This window comes from Athene cunicularia, assembly GCF_003259725.1.
Source record: "Athene cunicularia isolate RWA chromosome 1 unlocalized genomic scaffold, athCun1 chr1_part1, whole genome shotgun sequence".
Lineage (NCBI taxonomy): Eukaryota > Metazoa > Chordata > Aves > Strigiformes > Strigidae > Athene > Athene cunicularia.
In genome coordinates, this window is record NW_020799091.1 from 72,245,231 (window position 1) to 72,265,699 (window position 20,469).

Genomic DNA, 20,469 nt, shown 5'->3' on the forward strand with positions numbered 1-20,469 from the left:
ATGATCCAACATTTTTAACAGCTAGATTCAAAAGATGCCTCTGCCTCTCTGACTTACCAGTAATTGTCCTACCCCATTTACAGAAATGTCAAACACAGTCCTGAGACAGATTACAAAAAAGTATTCTGACATTATCATTCTTAGTAAATTCATAGATTTGATTTAAGCTATCTTTAGAATACACATTTTGTTTCCCAATAAAGTATTCTTTTTGTGACCTCCTAATTAATAAGATTAAGGGAATTTAGCCTGGGAATCTGACAAAAGGCAGCATTCTAGGACCCTCACTGAATATTAATATCCATCTTGTAGCAAAAGTAGAACACTTGTTTGTGTATATTGGAGCCCCATTGGTTTAGGTCTTTACTAGAAAAACAACAAAGAAGAGAAAAAAAATAACAAATTACAGCTGAAACAAATCATCAGCATCGCTGTTTTCAAATTACTATATTTCTGGGGAATTTCAGTCAGTTACATGAAAAAGAAGACACCAGTTTCAATGGAGCTTTGATAGTCAGGTTATGTTAATAATGGGGACTCATGTAAAATGCATAAGGTATACCTTACAGATGAAGAAGATTGCTAATAATTATTCTGTATGCTAAGAGTGTAGCTCTTTCTGAACTGATACATAAAGACTCCTTTACATCCCAGTCTAATTACTTATAGACAGTTGAGCACAAAATTACTTTCATCTGTTTGAACATGTGGAAGGAAAGAGATTAGAGATGTACCTTTCAAAACAGCTGGTTGGCATGTTAAAGAAGAAAACCTACTGGTTCTTCGGTTCTGATTGAAAAGTGCATTTCTTTATAATTAGACCTATTAAAGTAAATGTGCAGGGGGATTCTCAGAGGGGGTGACTGGGGTGCACAGCATGAAATTCAGTTGCTCTCTTATGGCTGCTCTAAAAACTAGAAGAGTTTTACAAAGCTGAAGAAAGACAGGGCTAGGTGTGTAGACACCTTGTGTTTTTCCCTAGCCATTTTGGGATTTATTTTGGTGCACTGGCTTTTATGGAATAGGAGTGGGAGTTCCTGGGGATCGCAAATGGCTGTGGGCAGCCACTACTCTGACTCTTGATGTCTTTCTCTTGCTGTTCTTCAGGAAGAAGTCAATGTGAGTTGTGTGGAAAGCAGTGACTTACAAAGGAAAAAACATATGGAGTGTCACAAAGGGGCTGTAGGCACATGAGTGATCAGTATCTTGAAATTCTCTTTGTTTGCTATACCTGATTTCAGGATGAATGTTGTAGAAAATCAATGTGTATACAAGGGACCTAATTCTGTACAGACTTTATAGTGTCAAAATGGAATAATGTACATTTGTAACAACACCAACAAGAAAAATCTCTCTCCTTCCCAGGTTTCTAATTCTGTCCAAAGCCTTTTAGTGTGTTCTGAGATAATAGTTGTAGCAGCAAGTTCTTAGGAGTGCTCTCATCCAGACTTCTCTGAGAATTTAATGAAACAGAGATGAACTGCTGTTCTCCTTGTGCTGAGAGAGGCGTTAAGACTATACAAGGTGAAGGTGCTACCTCAGAGATACTCCAAGTCTGATTATGAATAGACTAGATGCCTCTCCTAATTTTTCAGGTATTCAGCAAAATAAATAGCTTCTGAGGGTCTATAGGGAGGGAACTACACTGTGTTCTCCAGATCACTAGGAAAAGAACTATGTACCTGGTGTAACTGCTTCATGTCTGAACCATGAGATATCTTGCTGTCTCCTGTTTGGTCTCTGCTCTCTGTGAGATCGTGTAGAGCAACTGGAATTGGGTTAGGATGTATAGATTCATGTGGAAGCCAAGAATCTACTTTAAAACACTGTGGAAATTGTTCCACTTCACTCAGAACACATCTGAGACCACATCTAGATATTGTGTCTAGTTTTGGTCCCCCAATACAGGAAAGCCAAGGACAAACTGGAGTGTTGGAGCACTTGCCCTTTGAAGGCAGGCTGTGGAAGCTGGTCTGAGTCAACTTGAAGAATGGATGGCCTCAGGGTCACCTAACAGATCCCTGGTGCCTATAAGAGTTCATTGAGGAGATGGAGCCATGGGAGCAAAAGACAGTAGTCACGAGTTGAAAAAAGAGAAGTTCAGTCTGGGTATAAGGAGAAATTTCTTCTTAATGAGGATCCCCAGGAAGTGGAGCAGGCTGTCCAGAGAGATTGTGCAGACTCTTGTTCCTTGGAGGTTTTCAGGACCCGACTGGACAAAGTCCTGGTCAACCAAGTTTAAACTCAGATCTGTCCCTGCTTTGAGCAGGAGGTTGGGCTATAGACCTATTATCCTTTCCAAGCTAAATTATCCTGTCATTCTATGTGTGAATGGTATGGGTCACTGAACAGATACCAGCTCCCAAATTGCCTGTTGAGCTCTCAATTCAGAGTGGCCGTATGCCTGGGTGGACAATGCAGATAAGAAGCAGCAGATAAGAGTCTGGGACATAATATTGTGTAGAACAGAATCTGATGATTCTGTGGTCATGGTACTAAGATCTGTCGTGTAGGTGTCCCAGATGGCTGAAAGCTGGTTTGGGGATTCTAACCCAGTATGCAGTGAACACATGCCTGATGCATTCCCCTCTATCTCTGGGAGAAGTTACATTTCTCACACTTGCCTCTGAATGTGTCTGTGGAGCAAGATGATATGGTTTATGATGCACCCCATTAGGTGTAGCTCCTAAAGCCTCTGCAGTCCCTTCTCTCCCTGTGCTTCCCTTGTTACAGCCTCTCATCTACACTAGGCATTATTGGTACCACAGTCTGACAGAAAATATTCTTTCTCTCTCTCTCTTCCTCCTCACTTTTCCCTAGCCTCCCACTTAATGATTCTGTTGCTTTCTGTGGTGTCTTCTATGAGGACACATGCTGTCTGTAGAGCAATTAATGAGTGGTCAGTGAGTGACTTTATCTGAGCCTGATGGTGAAGTTTTGTCAGACATGGCTACTCTAGGAGTCTCTCGGCTGAATGTGGATCTGCCTTTGGGAAAAGATGAAAATTTATATTGAATGGTGAACCCTAAGTGCAACACCTTGCAGCACCTACACTGATGATGCTTCAGAACTGGGCTGAACTGCTCATTTTGGAAGTCCAAGTAATGGTTAACCAAACACAAGCTGCACCATATAAAACCCTCTTGTGTCCATGTAGGATATGGGAAAAGTCTACACTGAAGCCTGTTTTCCAGCCCTGAAATGGCAAAAATGATCCAGACATCAGAATTATTGAATGGTTTTTGTTGGACCCTCTGAAGTTCTTCTGGTCCAGCCCTCCTGCCAAAAAAGGTTGCTCAGGGCCTTGTCCTGTCAAGTTTTGGACATCTCCAAGAATATTATAAGATCAAATCTCAAGAACATGGGAAGAGTTAAAATAACCACCAAGCTAATCTAGTATCCTGTCTCTGTCAGTCACAGATGGATAGTATTTAGGGGAAGATGAGTGAGTAAGTCTCAGTAGTCCTTCATACTGCACATCTCAAACTGGTGAGTTTTGAGTTTACTTCCTGCATTTCTGGGATCTCTGGGATGTGGTTTTTGAGATCACAGGGAACAACAGCAGAGGGTGCAAAGGGTGCAAAGGCAGATTCTGGATTCAGTCCAAATTCTCCTGTATTTCTTCCCTAGATTAATTTTCCCATGCATAAAGATAGAAAATTAAAGATAACACTTTACAAAAGATTACATCAAATAAACAAGAGGTCAATGGCCTTAATATGTACCATTGCCTTTTTTCATCAGACCAGCTCCTGTTTATGTCAAGAAGGAAGCCTGCACTTTATGTCCATCTGGGTATGCTGGTAACTGGATACTGCATGCTTCTGAGGGACAAGGCCTTTTGGCGGGCAGCACTTGTGGCAGTCCTGCTGAAGCTGTCCTATACAGCAGCCCAGGAAGCCCAGCTCCTCCTGAATTCACCCTGCTCCCCACAAAGGCCTGGCTCCTCCTGAGTTCCTATCAAGAGGCTTAACTTCTCCTTTAAGAAAGCAAAAAGTGTGATACATTGCTCCAAAAGGTGACCAACCCTGTCATTAGTGAAATTAGTGAAGAGGATACTGTGGTACACCAATCTGATCTGATGCTTTCTGTTAAACTTCAGCAAGGAAGAAAGACTGCCCTGTAGAGCCCCAAGTCTACCCAGGGTCCTACCCCACACCTCGACTGCTAAGTGCTTTTCCATCAAGCATAGAAATAACTACCACCACCAGTCATGCTAAGTCAGGAATGAGTTGGCCTTTGTCTTTATTTCTAACTCAGTTTGGACTCGCACCAACTTTGAATTCTTTATGGATAGAAGATACTTCTGATTAAAAGATACATCTTGATTTAAAGGACAGCTAGTGTGTTGTACACATAATACATGGCTACCAGGAGCGCTACTGATTGCTGATAATTTAATTCCTATAACAGACTAGAGAAAGCTTATTACCTGGCAGCCAGTAGTCAATCACTATTTTCTGAAATAAATAGCCTATCAGACAGCTAACAATAAAAAAGCAAACGTGATGTCCTTAATTTTGTGTATTTTTAAATGTAATATACTGTGCTAACACAGACATCCTAAAAGCTGTCTCCCTGCTAATCCTTCTCAATGGCTTTTTCCTGTATTTGTGGCATGGCTTATTTAAGTAAATGGTATTGTTACATTAATTTTAAAATCTGATATATGGGTTAAATAAGATAGTATAATAGAGCATGAAATGCACTAAAATACTGTCGTCTGTGTTATGAGGTTCATGGTTGGCTTTTAGTGTGCTGTAGAAACTAAAGAAACATTTTAAAATAAGTAAGTACAACTGATTGTATTTCCTTTCATTATCATTGTTCTTGGAACCATAGAAGCAACTAGAGGAGCAAAGATAGAAACACTCAGGCATCTGGGCCTCAGAGAACTAAATACTGTAAAATAAAATAATTCTTCCCACCTCTACAACTCAAAAGATCATTTGCCTCCACAGAAAACTTGGTATTACTATGACAAAATGTAATAGGTGGATAAGCAGTGAGGTGGATAATGGAAGTAAGAGGGGAGAATAGAATTCATTTCAATTAATTAATAAACCAAATAATAGCAAATCTATGGAAAAGACAACAGTCCTTTCAGTTATCTCTCTTTTACTGATGTAGAATGAAGTCTGATGTGACACTGGTTATAGATCAAATTTAGATCTGGCTGTGAATTTTCAATGTGATTTTTTTTAAGAAACTTTTTTTTTTTTTTTTTTTTAATAATCAAAACATAATTTTCAAAACAAGTTTGGATTTGTTTAGCATGCTATAAGTAAAAATTGACATATTAAGATACTTAGTTGGAGAATCAGAACAGCCATAATCAAAACATTTTATTTACCTAAGATATACAAGGCATTGTATTTCAGATTAGCTGAACATGAATCTGTGTCTACTTAAGAAACCCCATGGAACCAGAGGAGCTGCTCTTTAGTGTAGCTCACTCTCTTGTACTTTTCTAGTTGGTCTTTTTGGCTGGATAAGCTTTCCACAATATATCATCCTTCTTTCTCATTGAATAAGAAATATGTTCAGTTGAGACATAGGGTATGTTAAAGTTAGTCCATAGATCATCTCAGGACTACTTTTTAAGGATTTAGAGGAAGCAAGCTTCCATTGAAAAACAGAGGGAATTTCAATTTTGCATGTCCTGAATTCAATTCTAGGTGTTCTGACTTTGATAATACGTGGTATACATTTGTCCCACTGCAACATATGTACAATGGAAACAAGTAAATTCTTCCTTATTACTCTAGAAATTACTGACGTTGAAAACCAGGACTAAAATCAACTTCTAGCATATTTATGTCCTGTTTAAAAAGGCAATATGAGAAAAGAGAACAAAAAATTAGTGAAAATTGTCTCAGAGATGGTAATATAGTATTGGAGAAAACGTAACATGCAGAGATATGGGCAAGATAGTGGGGTGTTTCCTTATAGGTATACTGAGGCTGTGAAGATTAAGGAATCTGTCCCCTTTTACCTCTATTTTCCTTTGCAAAACCTGCCTTGGCTATATCCCAAATGTACTAATAAACACAAAAGGCAATTTAGAATAAATCAGGTCATAGTTTCCGCTTCCTTTTGAGTGTTCAACTGAAATGATTAGTTGCAGAGAAGTATATACATAAATATATATATATATATATATATATATATATATATATATAAAAACACTTGGAAGAAATGGCACAGCTGCTGCCAGCTATGCCCTCTGGCACTCTGAGAGGCAGAAGCTCCTCCTGGGTTTTGCAGTATGCTCTGAAGTGGAGTTGTGTTTTAATTGCTCCATCCATCCCTATTAAGGGACAAGCAGAAAAGGAAAAAAAAAAATCTGTGAGAAAACAGGTATTGTATATACATTAAACTAAATACCTGTGGTGAAAAGAATATTAAGGTTGCTAAGTGAAGCACTGAAAAACCAGGAAATATTGTATTTATGGCTCCTTATGTAACCTTAATTTATCTTCTTTAGTCAACAACATTATGCTACAGTTCCAGAGACTCCTGCTTCACCTAATGAACGACTGACTGACTGGTCCTTCATGACTGTCCTACTCTTCATAGGTGCTATGGACTTCCAAGCCTTATTTATCACACAAAATGCAAAACCCTGTTCTAAGTACAAGGTTATTATGTTCCTCATGATTTTTCACTTAACCAACCTACTACATTCTGTTAATGGTACTCATTGTACTCATCATTACAATATTCAATGTCTTCAAGAATATTCAATAATGCATTTCTGCAAAATCATGGGAGGTAGTGGGTGATGGCTATTATTTGTTCTATGTGTTGTTATGTTCACAATATTGTTCATGGGCAAAGAAGAAACACACTTTATGTATAAACCCAAGAATTTATTGTTGTCACAACTGAAATCTTTACAGAATAATCCAAGAATCGTTTGTCCAAATTTAATTACTTCATGAAAAAAATATTTTCATACAGAAAGTCTCATTAATAGTAATAATACAGTTAAAACTGTTATACACACACTTAGTTTCTACCTCTTTTTCTGTTATTATGATCAAATTTTCCCTGCTCCTCTGGGTCCTAAGGTTGGTGGTTTCATCCTGTTGTTGAGGGTGTTGGGGGTGTGATGCAGACTTCTCAGAATTTGGAATCCTTCAGTGGGAGAAATATGATGTTCATCTAGATGGTTTCTTCTTCCTCACTGTAGAATCTGTTTGAGATTTTATTTTAATATGCTTGCTAACATGTATATACATATTTGCTGTTTCCTCATGGGTCTGCAGCTTTAAGTTACATTCAAATTTACTATATATGTACCCTTTCTGTAGGGTGGATACTATGTCTTTATTCTCTGTTACACATAAATCCAGTTTTGTCCAGCCCCAGGTCTGCATTTCTTTAACTAACAGTTGGTTAGTTATTTATAGCTGTGGGTCTCAAGTAACAAGCCTGTGACACATTTCTTATCATCCCATGCAGGTATTCCTCTGCACTGCATCCTGTCTCTCCAGTACTCTGCTGTCATATCAGACCTGCGTTTCTATACACTACATCATTATGAGTTAGAGTTGTAAAATCATGGAGGTACCACACAAAGATAAACAAATGTAAACCAAATTAGTCACAGATACATGGTGAATTAGAAAAAAAAAAAAAGATGTTAAAGGTAAACAAAGAAAACCAAAGTTGCCAGCATGTCAGAAAAGTCCAGACAGAGCAAGCCTGGTAAGCTTCAGTCCTGAGGTCTGGGAAACTCAGTGCAGAGCTAAAACCCTGCTACTAGCAATGGCAGTGCCATATTACAGGGCTTGAAATTACAGTGTGCATCCTGGGAAACAGAAAGTAAATGTTAGATTTCTTTAGAAAACACTTACCTGAACCCATCAAATCTTTTTTTTTTTTTTTTTTTTTTTTTTTTTTTTTTTTTTTTTTTTAACCTTAGGCTAAAAGGAGTGTTAACTGATTGAAAGTACTTGTAGTTCCTAATTAGATCATTACAATAGTGCTGTAAATAAAGGTGATGATGAACAGACACATGCTGGGCTAGGATATTATGTCTAGTAGGATGGACACATTTGAGAATTTTGGAGTTAGGTTGTAGTTCAGCTCAAAGCCCAGAAATTCAGAATGAGTTCTACTGGTATTGGCTGCTTTGAGCTGCTCTGGGGATGCAAAGCAGCCATAAAGTTGACTTAAATATCCAGTAAAGTGGGTTTTATTGCTGCTTTGTGTCACTGGATTGCTCCAAAGCAGCTGGAATATCCCATGAATCTGGTCCCAGATGTTTATGTGGAGTTTATTCAAACTATTCTAACCTCTTTGACTATGAAATCTGGTGGAAACCTCATGGGAATAAACTGTCTCTCTTTCTTCTGCTCTCAACCAGAAATGCCAAAAAAACAGTCAACCTTTCTGTTTCATCACACTTTTGATCTTGTAAAGACTGTAAATGGAAAGTAAACCCTCAAAAACTTACCCAAATATTTCAGAATTCTTCCTCACACATAATCTTAATTCTAGGAAGGCCCACTGTGTTTTGGTGGTGGTGACATCACCTTACTTATACCTACACTGATTACTATTTTGCTGTTGTTGAGATATATATTGCAGGGCTCATCTTTTAGCATGTGGTCGTACAGCTAATCATTCTGATTTTTTGTTGAGTTGCAAATAATTTCTGTGTTATAAATTAATTTATATATTCTGTTTTATTCCATTCTAGTTACTATGTTATCTACTGGTGTATTCCAGCAGGTGGTCTTGTGTGGGATTGATTTCACAGGAGCTCAGACATCTTCAGCTGAGTTAATAACCTTTCATTCACTGTACAGGTGATGGTGCAGAACATGCTACTACTACAATCTGTCCCATTCTGGTGCCAGCTCCAATCTGGTCCTGTACCGCAAAGAAGAACTAGCTGATCCTTATTCTGCATAACATCACAGTTTTCTATGATATTCAATATGATCTTTATCATGACATCTATGTTATCTTTGGGACATTTCTTCCTACCGGAGGCAAGTCCAACTTTTTATAAGATATAAATAATGTAAAATTATATAAAAATATTTCTGGCTTGAGTCACTTGAAGAGCAGCCAAGCAAAACACTAGGGACTACATTGGAAGAAACATCTTTTGTTTTTGGCAGCACACATGAGCTAGCTGACCCAATAGAAAATAACTATCTCTAATATCTCTGATTAAAATTCCTTAATTTCTGGAATATATTTATAAAAATATTGAACTTTAAATTTACACTTTACAAAAACTTTGAAGAAAAGTCCTGCACACATGACTTTTCCCTAAATCAGATGTACTAACAGATAGAGAAAGGACTGCCTTTTGTGGCCAAGATGAAGGCTAAAGTGTATTAGATTAGAGAGAAGGTTTTATACACCAATATTCAAAAGGAGTTAACAGGCATTTTCTTCAATGGAATATTTAATCTAATCCTCTTTTTATGCTGTGATTAGTTGCTACATTTTATTTAATGTATTTTACAATAATAAGGTTGCATAGAAATGCTTTTAAATATCTTAATGAAAAGCATGACTTTAAAAAGGAGTTGAATTGTTAATAGATGAATAATTGGTTTTGAGAAATGTCAACAGAGCCTGCTTGTCTACACTGAAGTCGTTCCAGGAGAGGTAAACAGAGGTAGCCTTTTTGCTGCAATTACATGTGCAACATTCAGAGGGATTCCTCTAATGACTTACATGCCTGAGATTACTTGGTCTACAGTGGGTTGGAACCAAATCTGAATCCAGTAGCACACTACATGGTGACTAGGTTAGTAGTTAAGGCATAGGTTTATTTAAAATGAAGGTAGCCCCAAATTAGGTGACAGTTCTTTTCTCAGTCTGTATGTTGGACCAGCAGCTAAGACCAAGTACAGAGAAAAAAAGCAGCATGCTCACATATAGTTTCATTAGTATTTAGCTGATAACAGAAAGTTTAAAGACATTCATAATTTAAAATTATTATTTTAAATAATGTAAAATAATTTTAAAAATCAAATTTGGAGGACCTTGTTATATGAAAGTTGAAAAGACTCAACACCCCTGTACTAAAGAACTCATTGTGTAAGTAGACAGGGTGGACAGAGGGTGGGAGAGGATGTGGAGTGGTCTGCATATGTTCACACAGAAGGAGTGTTAGAATCTATAGTGTCCTTCACACAGTCATTGCCTGATCCTGCAGTCCATTCTCTCTCAGTCTGAATTGTTCAGCTTTTCTGTTCTGCAAAGCCCTTCTATGTAATAAACTTTTTTCATATACTCGAAACAATAATTCAGTGGGTCAGGCATCAGTCTATTAGTATTCCATTGATTACTGTTTTATTGAGAAGCTGGACATAACTATTATGACTTCTGGCCCATCTTATTACTTGAAGATTAACTTATGACCTAAAATGAATCACTCAGTCATGCTGCAAACTGCAGAGATCATCTTATCTAGCTGAAGTACCTGTCATATGCTCTTTAGATGAGAGATTTTATTTTAAAACAGGCATCAGAAGAAATTGTTTGACACGTGGTTTAAAAGGCTTCCAGTACTTCCTGCTAATTTCCCCAAAGTGTCACTAATATCTGAGTTCAGAGAAAAGATTCTAGGGTTACAGCCTCAGATGCTGCATTGTGTCTTCTTCTACCAAATATCCTCACAGCCACCAGCCTACTGTGCTCCATGCTCATGTTTGCTCACTTTCCTGTCATCACCCATTTCAACTGCTCACCAGCAATCTTAGGCTCCTGCACCATCCCACTTATCCCTCTCCTGCATCTGCATTAGACAAAGCAGAGATACTTTAAAAATCTCTTTTTGACTACCAAATTAGACCTTGATTCTCATGAGAACTCCAATTCCAAGATTACACATGTTCAATATAAGGTTCCACTTGTAGGATTAAACTTTCTAGAAAGCAGAAGTCAAACAGCATTGTGTGAGAGACTTTCCTCACCCAGGACATGTGGGCCATATATCAGGACCATGACCCACATGTTTACTTTTATTTATATGCTTCCCTCCTATACAAGGGGGCAGATATGTCTAGTCACAACTGTGTCTGTGTACAGCAACTGCTTCCTGTATAGAAATAGTGACATCCCCTTATTTTTACATCGTACTTGATACAAGATCTTTCAGTCTCTTCTGTACCTCTGTTAGGGATTAAGCAAGAAACTGACAAGTTTCATTGCAATCACTGAGATTTTTACAAGCTCTGCAACAAATGCAAGCTACGTACGTGCTGAAGTTCTTGGAAATTATTCAAACACCCACAAAAGTATAGACTTTATCCTATTTCCTTTTGCCTTTTCACCAAAATTTTTCTGTCTGAGGGCATTATATGATGGGAATTTTAACTGATATGAAGTGTGAGCTTTGCGTTTTGATTTCTAATTGATCACAGTCTAACTAGGTACTTTATATTGGGTTACATTAGCTGGTGCAGTGTAAGAGCCCAGTTAGAGAAAACAGAAAAAGTATCCTATCCATACAGTCCTAGAGATAAGATGCCACCTATTTTTGACGACTCTGTGCTTTTGGATCTGCTTGCCATTATCTTCAATTAATCTATGAAGTTTCTTTCTGATTCATGTTCCAAGATCTTCTATTACTTTTGCATAACTATACTAGGCAGTTAATGTTTTTCCTGGGATGTTGGTTTTTTTTTCTTCCGTAAATCATCTCTTAATTTGTTTGCAGTGTGAACTGTTTGATGGGATAGTACTTATAAACATCCTTTAGACCTTTTGCATCTGGATGAAACCAATAGCTCACTCCTCTGTTTTGTATAGAAGTGTTTCCAAGGCTAAAGCACTTTAATGGCATTTCCAGTTTTCTATTTTCTAGAAGAAAATGACTGAAAATCCTAGATATGGCTGAAACAGCTCATATTCTATTTCTCCTTTCATTGGTATTTTTTATTTATCAATGTCTTCATAAAATTAAACCAACAATATAGTCATATTTGGACACAACATTAAAGTAGCACTGAATGTTAAATAGAGAGGCATTATAAAACAAACCACATCTGAAACTATGTCCTTATGGTTTCTGGATTCTAAAAGAAAAATAAAGGTGGCCTGAATAGCTTTGGAAATAGTTTGAAGATTCTGGATTATTAGGTACTCCTAGGTAAAACAGACATTTTTATATTAAGCTTATGCTTCTCCAAATCAAGATACAACTTGTGTTTAAAATGATAATGATGTGTATTTTTTAAAAGGAAACAAATACAATTGCATATAAATAGAGAGACATATCCAGAAAACATCTTCAGGTATCTACTTTATTCATGTTGTTAAGTAGACTAAATGTGACATGGGTAAAGTTACACAAGTGTCTAGGGGTATGTCATTATATTGTGAGTCTCTCTGTGAGTCATCCTGACTTCACACTGAAGCCAAACGAGGTGTGCACCAGCTCTTTCCCACACATTTCTGTCAGTCCATTTTTGATGGAAAAAGAAATGGGGTGTTCAACCAGGAGAATGCCCATTTAAAAAAGCATAGATAACATGAGTGTGTTTGCTGCATAACAAGACTGAGCACTTACTGACACTTAATCATTTGATAATAGCCAGTTTATTTCCCACAGAGTGACACAGGAGTGGTATCATAGAGTCAGTAGAGCACAGATGTGTTTTAGCCCTAAGCTAAAGTCTTGAGCAACAAACAGAATGCAAGGGCTCTTGATTTTCCCCTGGTTGTTATCACTGCTATTCATTCAGAGGGTTATGGAAATCTGAGGTGCACTATCTTTCAGTATCCCCATACAGCACAGCTGTACATTGTAGCATTGTTTAAAGGATTCTATTTGACTTACTGTGAACCTCAAAAGTTGTCACAGATAATGGACTGATCATCCCTCAGGCACTCTGGAAAGATCATTAGGGAACTGTCCAGCAAAAATTCCTCCCTTGAAGTGTTTCCGTATTGTCCCTCTTAGGGGTGTTGCCTTCTGCAGACAGGAAAGAGCAGGTTGCAAACTGGCAATAGGTGTGCTGAGGGGGAGAGGGTAACTGCCTGCTGTGGGCTATGCCTTCCCCTCTCTGCCTGATCCTTCAAGAAACATTTGTTCTTTAGGTCATGCAATAGGGGTAGATTCAGTTCCTAAATGTAAATTAGATGGTAGTAGATACATGAGGAGAAACAAACCTCTCTTCCATTTAACTGACTAATGCAATACACTGTCTGCCTATGAAATGCAAAACCTGGGTATTGGTGCATATGGGACTGGATGTAGAAAAGATGGGAAAGCCATAAGCTTGACATGGAGCCCAGATATTGAAACCCTCTGTCCATGATTTCTTCTGGTCTTTCTTGGTCAGAGATATCTCTCCTCACTTTCAAAATTCTTTCATAAGTTACTAGCGAATGTTTTTGTGAAAGGGGCCTACCTGTGTGTCAAACAAAGCATGAGAAGTTTGAAAGGAGAATTCAATATTATTCAGTATTATATGCAGAGTTCTTTGTATGCAGTTGGACATTTTGCTACAAAACATATAGTCTTCTTTCTTAAAGAGTAGGGATATGCATGTAGTGGAAATTTTATTTTTATTTGAGCCTTCCTCTGATATAATTTTTACTCTTCCATCCTTTTGCCATTTTACTTTTACCCCTGTTTGTGTTTCCATGCTTAATAATGTGCTAAATGTTTCTGCCTACCCCATTACCTACAATGAAACCCTTACATTAACATCCTATTAGACACCTTGCATGGATACCTAGAGAACAGCAACAAAGGTAGCTGAAAGACTGCACAGGCAATTCCAAGAAAGAAGTGATATATGACAAAGTGTCTCCACTATGCTTACGTAATTGTCTGGATCTTGATTTAAGATTCCCCTGCTGCCAGAAATGAATTGTGCCACAGAATCTGCGTTCTTCCAGTTTGAACTCTGGAATGCCATTAGTGATGATTTGTGACAGATATTAAAATTATGCAGAAAAATATAAATGATCTGCAAAGCAATTACAAGCTAACAGTCCCAGACCATTTTTTGGTCATCTTAAGCTCTCTCTGTTTTGAATGTGAGTTCCACATACAGAAAAAAAAAAAAAAAAAGCTGTCTTGGGTCCTTGAAGCTGCTTTCAGGATTTTTTTTTTTTCTTTGAAAATGAACAAGTGATTTAGGAGCTCAGGTCTTATTTAAAAGCTAAGTGAATTTGGTGCCCAAGCACCTTAGCAAATCTGGGCCTGAGAGCACCTGAAATTGAGTGTACTTGAAATATGTGACTCTAACTGAAAGTGGGAATAACCAGTACTTCAGACCACTGCAAACTTGAACTGCTTATTGGTATGTTTTATTTCTGTGATGTATTTAATTCAGTAGAAATGTGACTGCTAGCTCTGATTTGAACCAGGTATAGTGTGGGCAGATACTATACAAATTTGTCTACACAAGATCTGCTAATGCAACTCAGTTTGAATTTGTAGATCTGCCAAGTTTCACTCATTTGGAGAGAGGCGTCCTCATTTGGGATTAATTTTAAGACTCTTTTAAAAAGTGTCTCCACTTGTGATGAAACATTTTGCTGTGTGTGAATGAGATGTATTAAAATCTCATTCTAAAGGCCAGATTCATCTCTGGTGTAACTTCTGGGGAATTCCCATGATGCATTGAAATCTTCCTCATTCAGATGATCACAGCTCAATGAGCCTGAACACTCCTTCAATTTTATCCCTGTGCATTTTGAACAGAGTGCCAGTCATATATTGGTTTTCTGATACATTCATATGGAGTGAGAGATGAGGTAGTCACAGATCATTTTCATTTTAGCTTAAACCAGGATGAAAACTCTACTGACGAAGTGGATGTGACATACAGTTTAGTTATTCATACGTAAGAATAATATGCACTTTACAACATATATATATATATATATATATATATATATGTAAAATAATAAAGGCTCCCTTTTTTCTTGCTTCCTTTCTCCAAAATAAACATATTAGAAACTAGCTAGTGAAAAAAGCTGCCACTGGTATAAAGTCATTATATATATTATAACTAAGACATCCACTTGTCTTTTTGAACACAATAAACGACCACCAGCAAAACCAAATAGAAAACAAAAATCTAGACCCAAGTCCCAAACAGTTCATGTTAGCTGATAATATCATTCGGGACTAAAGATTCCTTTTGTCTTCCGTGTGATACTAAAAAACTCTCAGGCTGATAAAATCAGCAAGGACAGGGCAATTGTCATTGCTCATTTTATGACCTCGGGCATTGCTCCAGTGCCTCAGACTGCCTTGGCACCATTAGTCCCTAGACTGCTTCTGCTGATCTTAAAGAGGCTTTTGTTGGTAATCAGTACAGACTCTGGAATCCCAGGACACCACTGCTAGTTATGCTGAGCTAAAATCATAAGGAGTGTAAGCAATAACAAGCACCAAGGCCCATGCTGACCCTTAGCAGCTGTTTATATGCAATCATAACTGAGCAAATGACTTTCCAAATGAAAAGGCATGTTTTGGAACTGATAATAAATCAATCTTTAAAGAATGAGAAATACTTATTAGTTTTATTCTCTGCTAGGTTGTAAAAAAACCAAACAAGAACCCCTGCCTTAGAGCCAGACGGCTTTCACATATATAGGGAGATTTAAAGGGGTTGCACATCAAAAGGGGGCATTTTTAATAGTGCTCACATGACAGAAGAACACTACTGCATTTCTGAAAGTGATACACTCCAGCTTAATGAAAAGCAACTTTCAGAAAACCAACTAAATTCCCACCAAATCTCTGGCAATTACTAAAAATAAAATGTATAAGTTTGTAATGGGGAAAAGGAATAATAAATAACATAATTCTGATAGTGTGAATTTCAGTGTCGTGGGTAAGGTGGTAAGCCTGTTCTTACTTCAGAAAGCTTGAAGGTAATTATTAACAGAAGAGATTTTTACAGAAGCAGGAGAGAGAAGGCAACAGTTCCCTGTGTGAAGGGGGAGACGATGTGCTGCCCCAGTGCCACGAAACCTGCGTGGTCCCACTCCCTGCTCTGCTAGGGAGCTTCAGTGGGAAGGAAGTTGGTGCCCGTGTCTGGCCTGGCAGCACCGCTGCTGGCAGGCTTCACAGCCTCCTTCCCTAGCTGATGTGCCAAGGGTGACTTTGATGGATGAGAAAGTGGGGGGCAGCCACCTGTGCCACCCTGATGATGGTCACCTGTTCCTGCTGAGACCCTATATCTCATTGCGCAAATGTGCAGAAGAAACCGCTTCTCTCTCTCCTGCGGCACCAGCTTTGTAAATCAATGGAGTTTGTGAGGAACAGACTGGAGGCAGGATTCATCTGGCTGAATTAAAGGTTTACACTTGAGCTGGCCAGCTTTTCTGAGAACAATTTGTCTTATTCTCAAGAAGATGACCTGTAAAATAGTTCAAATTATCTACACTATGGAAGTACAGTCCTCTCACTGAACTTGAAGGGAGCTGCTCCCTGACTGTTCTAGGTATAGAAGTCTGTATGGCAGACACCTTAAGCTTAGGCAAAAGAAAACCCTTCTAAGAGCCATCCTCATGTTTTCTTTTGTTGGTTATGAATCCTGGGTCAAGAAAAGGTTGGGAATATTGGACCAAGATGAGCAATATCATGTTTGTAGCTGTGGTGTTGTTTTGAACTTTTGCAGAGGACTACCACACCCCTCTGATGTTTTCTTCATAATGTATCGACTGCTGCGAGATTGGCACTACAATGTAATATTAATAGAAGAAATCTGGTTTGAATTCCCTTAAAGTCAACGTTCTTGTAAATCTAATAAGTACTTGGATATTGATGTGCTAGTCGCCATCTGCAGAATTTTAAAATCTGAATTTCATTTAAGTCTTATAATTAATAAACAAAAATCCTCAGATTTAAAATGTCAAAGACATCATTAGTCACACTATGTTTTTATGGTGCTATCCCTAAAAGAATATTAAAGTGCTTCAGAAGTGGCCTGATCCCTTAATATAATGCTGTAAGAAGAATTTTTTATTGCCATTCTACAGAGAAACCAAAGAAATTACTGGCATAGGAAATGCTTGGATGTTTGATAAGGACCATTCCCATGCTAACTGTAGGACAAGAGAAGACAAGAGATACACCAGGGTAGTGATGCAGAAAAGGCAACCTAGTCTGTGGGTCCAATGTCAAGGACAAGCATGCATGGCCCGTGCTGCAGCTGAAGCCAGTGTGGACATGTAAAAGTTGCTTCAGGGGTGGTTTACCAGGTGTTTTCTGGGGGCCATTTAGCAAAGCAGCCATGAAATGTATGCTCGCCTGAAGTGGCTGGTGAGAGGAAGTGGTAAAGTTGAGGCAGGGAGCACTATTGGAGATGCCAGTGGAGTCAGCCAGGCCAGTGGATACATTTGCTTTTTTTTCCTGGCACAATTTGCTGTGGGCACTGTTGGATGCCCAGTAACAATTAGGATATGCTAATTGACAAATTAAGTATGCTAATGATCAAATGAAGCAGATGCTAATAAGATTGGCAGGGGTATCGTTACCCTGACAGCTGAGTAGCAAAATAATGTTTTGAGCAAAAAACAATAAGAAGGTGAGGGTCCAGGGAGGTGCCCAGTTGACCTCTCTGAAGGCCTTTGTTCCCAAAAGCAAGATTGTAATTTAGGGGTATATGTGTGGGAGGTGTTGAGCCGTTCTGTAGTAACCCAAATCCCTCTCATCTGGAGTCTGCCTGCAGAATAAATGTATTGTCTCTGAAGGGGATGAGCTGCCCTCATCTGCCCAGTGTGACTGTCTAGGAAAAGTCATATGTGTGGTAGCTGTAGGAATATTTGATATTCCAATTAAACTATTCAGAAAGGGGCCATGTGGCTTATTCCAGCCATTGGTGTTATTATACACATGCAATGGAGGGACTGAGCTCTCCCAACATTAGAAAATATTCATGGCCAAATGGATATTTGCTATGAACTTTCCAAATATTTATGGACAGTTAGACTGGAGGCCCTTGTTGATGGCCAAAGACAGATTTGATAGATACAAATAGGTAAGGCAAATGGGAGGTACTGTGGTATTGTCATTCAACTTTGATGTTACTTGTTGATATTTTCCTCCTTAAAAAATCCCAACCAATCAAAGGAGTCTATGAGCCCTGACAGCTTGCCTTTGGGTATATTAAAAAAAAAAAAAAAGACACAACATTTTTTAATTTGGACATTTTTCTACATTTTGTAGAATTAGCTGCAAAATTATGGGTTTACTGTAGGACCTCTGAAGTGAGGCTATTTCTTAGGATCATTAGGGATTCTGGACACTGCTGCTGGGATTTGTGTTCTAAATATCTCTTACCCCCTTATGGAGGCATTTGCATATTATGTTCTACTGAATTTCTGTTCACACCTGATTTCACCTCCAGAAATTTCTAAGGTCTTAGTGAAGCGTGTAATGCTTGGTTAGGCCATTCAGGCAGAAGAACATAAGGATTTTTCAAAAGTGTGTGCACATACTCTTGCCTAATCTCAGAACCAACCAACCTCTCTGACTGGAGAGGTCCCCAGAGCCCAGAATTGTGTCTTTCTATGTGTTCAGACCTGTCTTACTCTTGTCAGGCTTATCAGTTACTATCATGCTTCTGTTTCACCCCAGTCAGCTGCCAGAAACTGGCATTTCCCCATCTCAGTTCCCCTGAGAACTTGAGCTGTTTGTTAGCTACATTACAGCTCTCTTGGAGAGAGCTTTTAACACAGGGCAGTGGGAGCTACTACTTTCTTTTCACAACCAGATGGAAGAAGAAATGGTAGGGATATGACCGATTTTGAAATAGTGTTTACCTGAGAACCAACAAAATTTGATAAGCCTCTTGTGTCTATAGGAGCATTTACTTGTCAGAAAAATACCCCAATCACCAAATTATGTAGTTTGGGAAAGCAATCTCCTTTCGACTTCTTGAGCAAAATTTTAATTTTAAAGGTGAGGTTGCACTGAAGTATTAAATAGATTCTGTGCACTGAAAGAAACTCAAGAACGTTTCAACACCCCTGTTGTGGACTTTACAGCAGGAACCTTATAGAAGCTATAGATATGCTCATGCTATTCCACATCCCACCCCTTTAGTCAGGTCCCAGAAAATAAACACTGTGATGCTAAAAAAGGCTATTACTGATTTTAGCCTCAAATATTTTAATAATGCAAGAACTGTTGCAAGTGGGCTTTGGCCCTGAAATTTCCTTAGCTGTTTTTAGATCCCAGCTTTTGGAATGGAGTAGCATTTATCTTTCTTGCATGCCTCCCTCTGGGATTTATGTTAGGTTTTAAAGTATCTCTGGTGAGGACCAAGAATTGACAAGTGTTTGTGAAGTGCTTACTGTGTTGAGTTTCTGCCAGAACTGCTGCTATCTAAATAATGTTATCCAAGGATGAACACCATCTGACACTGAATCTTGAAGGAGGAGCTGATGACATGCAACCTGCTTCCAGCTGAGGAGTTAGAGACTCCTAAAAGATATATAGGATTTCCAATGGTCCAGGGGACAGTGACAACTTCAGTGGGATAAGATGGATTTAAAGTGGTGGAGTAGCAGTGGGACTGCAGAATATGCATCTTCCTACTCAAATTTTTCAAGATGAATGTGGCTCACCTACTAATGTTTCTCCTTCCGTTTTCCCTTTATTTTACTTGTAGAAACTGAGCAGTTGGGAAGCTGCTTTCTGAGTGCTTCCAGTGGATGAGACATAATGAGGCTCTAGGTAAAGTAAATATAAACATTCAGTGGGTTACTGTTAATAAAAATATTAAAAATGAAAATAAGCATCCCTGTCACTAGGACTTTGCCCCTGAATAGTGTGGGGTTTTGGGGGGAGTTGTGTAATGGTAATCAGTTTAAGTGGTAATGGATGTTATCTGTGAGTTACAATAATGCATTTGGTTGGTACATGTTGCGTATGGGCTCACCATCCATGTGTGACATAGCTGAACAGCATGGGGAGGTTACTTTGGAGGAAAGGAGAAAGGGCTGGGCACTCCACAATAACACTCTCGACCTGGGACCAAGCCCAGGCTGCCCACCCAGCGATGATGTCACTTTCTTTCGTGACAAAAATGGCACCTGAAATAGTGCTGGAAGCTGCAACTTTCTTTTTCAGACATTGAGCCTTCTTGCTACATTTGGCAGTAGTTTTTCACAAGCATGGACGTGGAGGTGGACCAAGGGAGGCTAAACAACCTTCAAGGAGTCAATAACAAAGTGAAAAAGAACATAATCCATACAGGCTACTTTACATTATGTTGGGTCTCTTTATTCCCATTCCTGTTATATCTACGTGTTGATCACTGTTCTCTGCTGCATTCAGCAATGATCTTTTTCTTGTAAGGTGATGAACTATGTGAATGAGCTTGAAGACAAATTTTAAAACATTAAAAGCTGTCCTCCTCAAATCTAACTCATATGCTAATTGTTTACATACATAATTTAATAACTTGCATATATTTTTTATATATTATTCTGACAGTTATAAATGAAACTGGATTC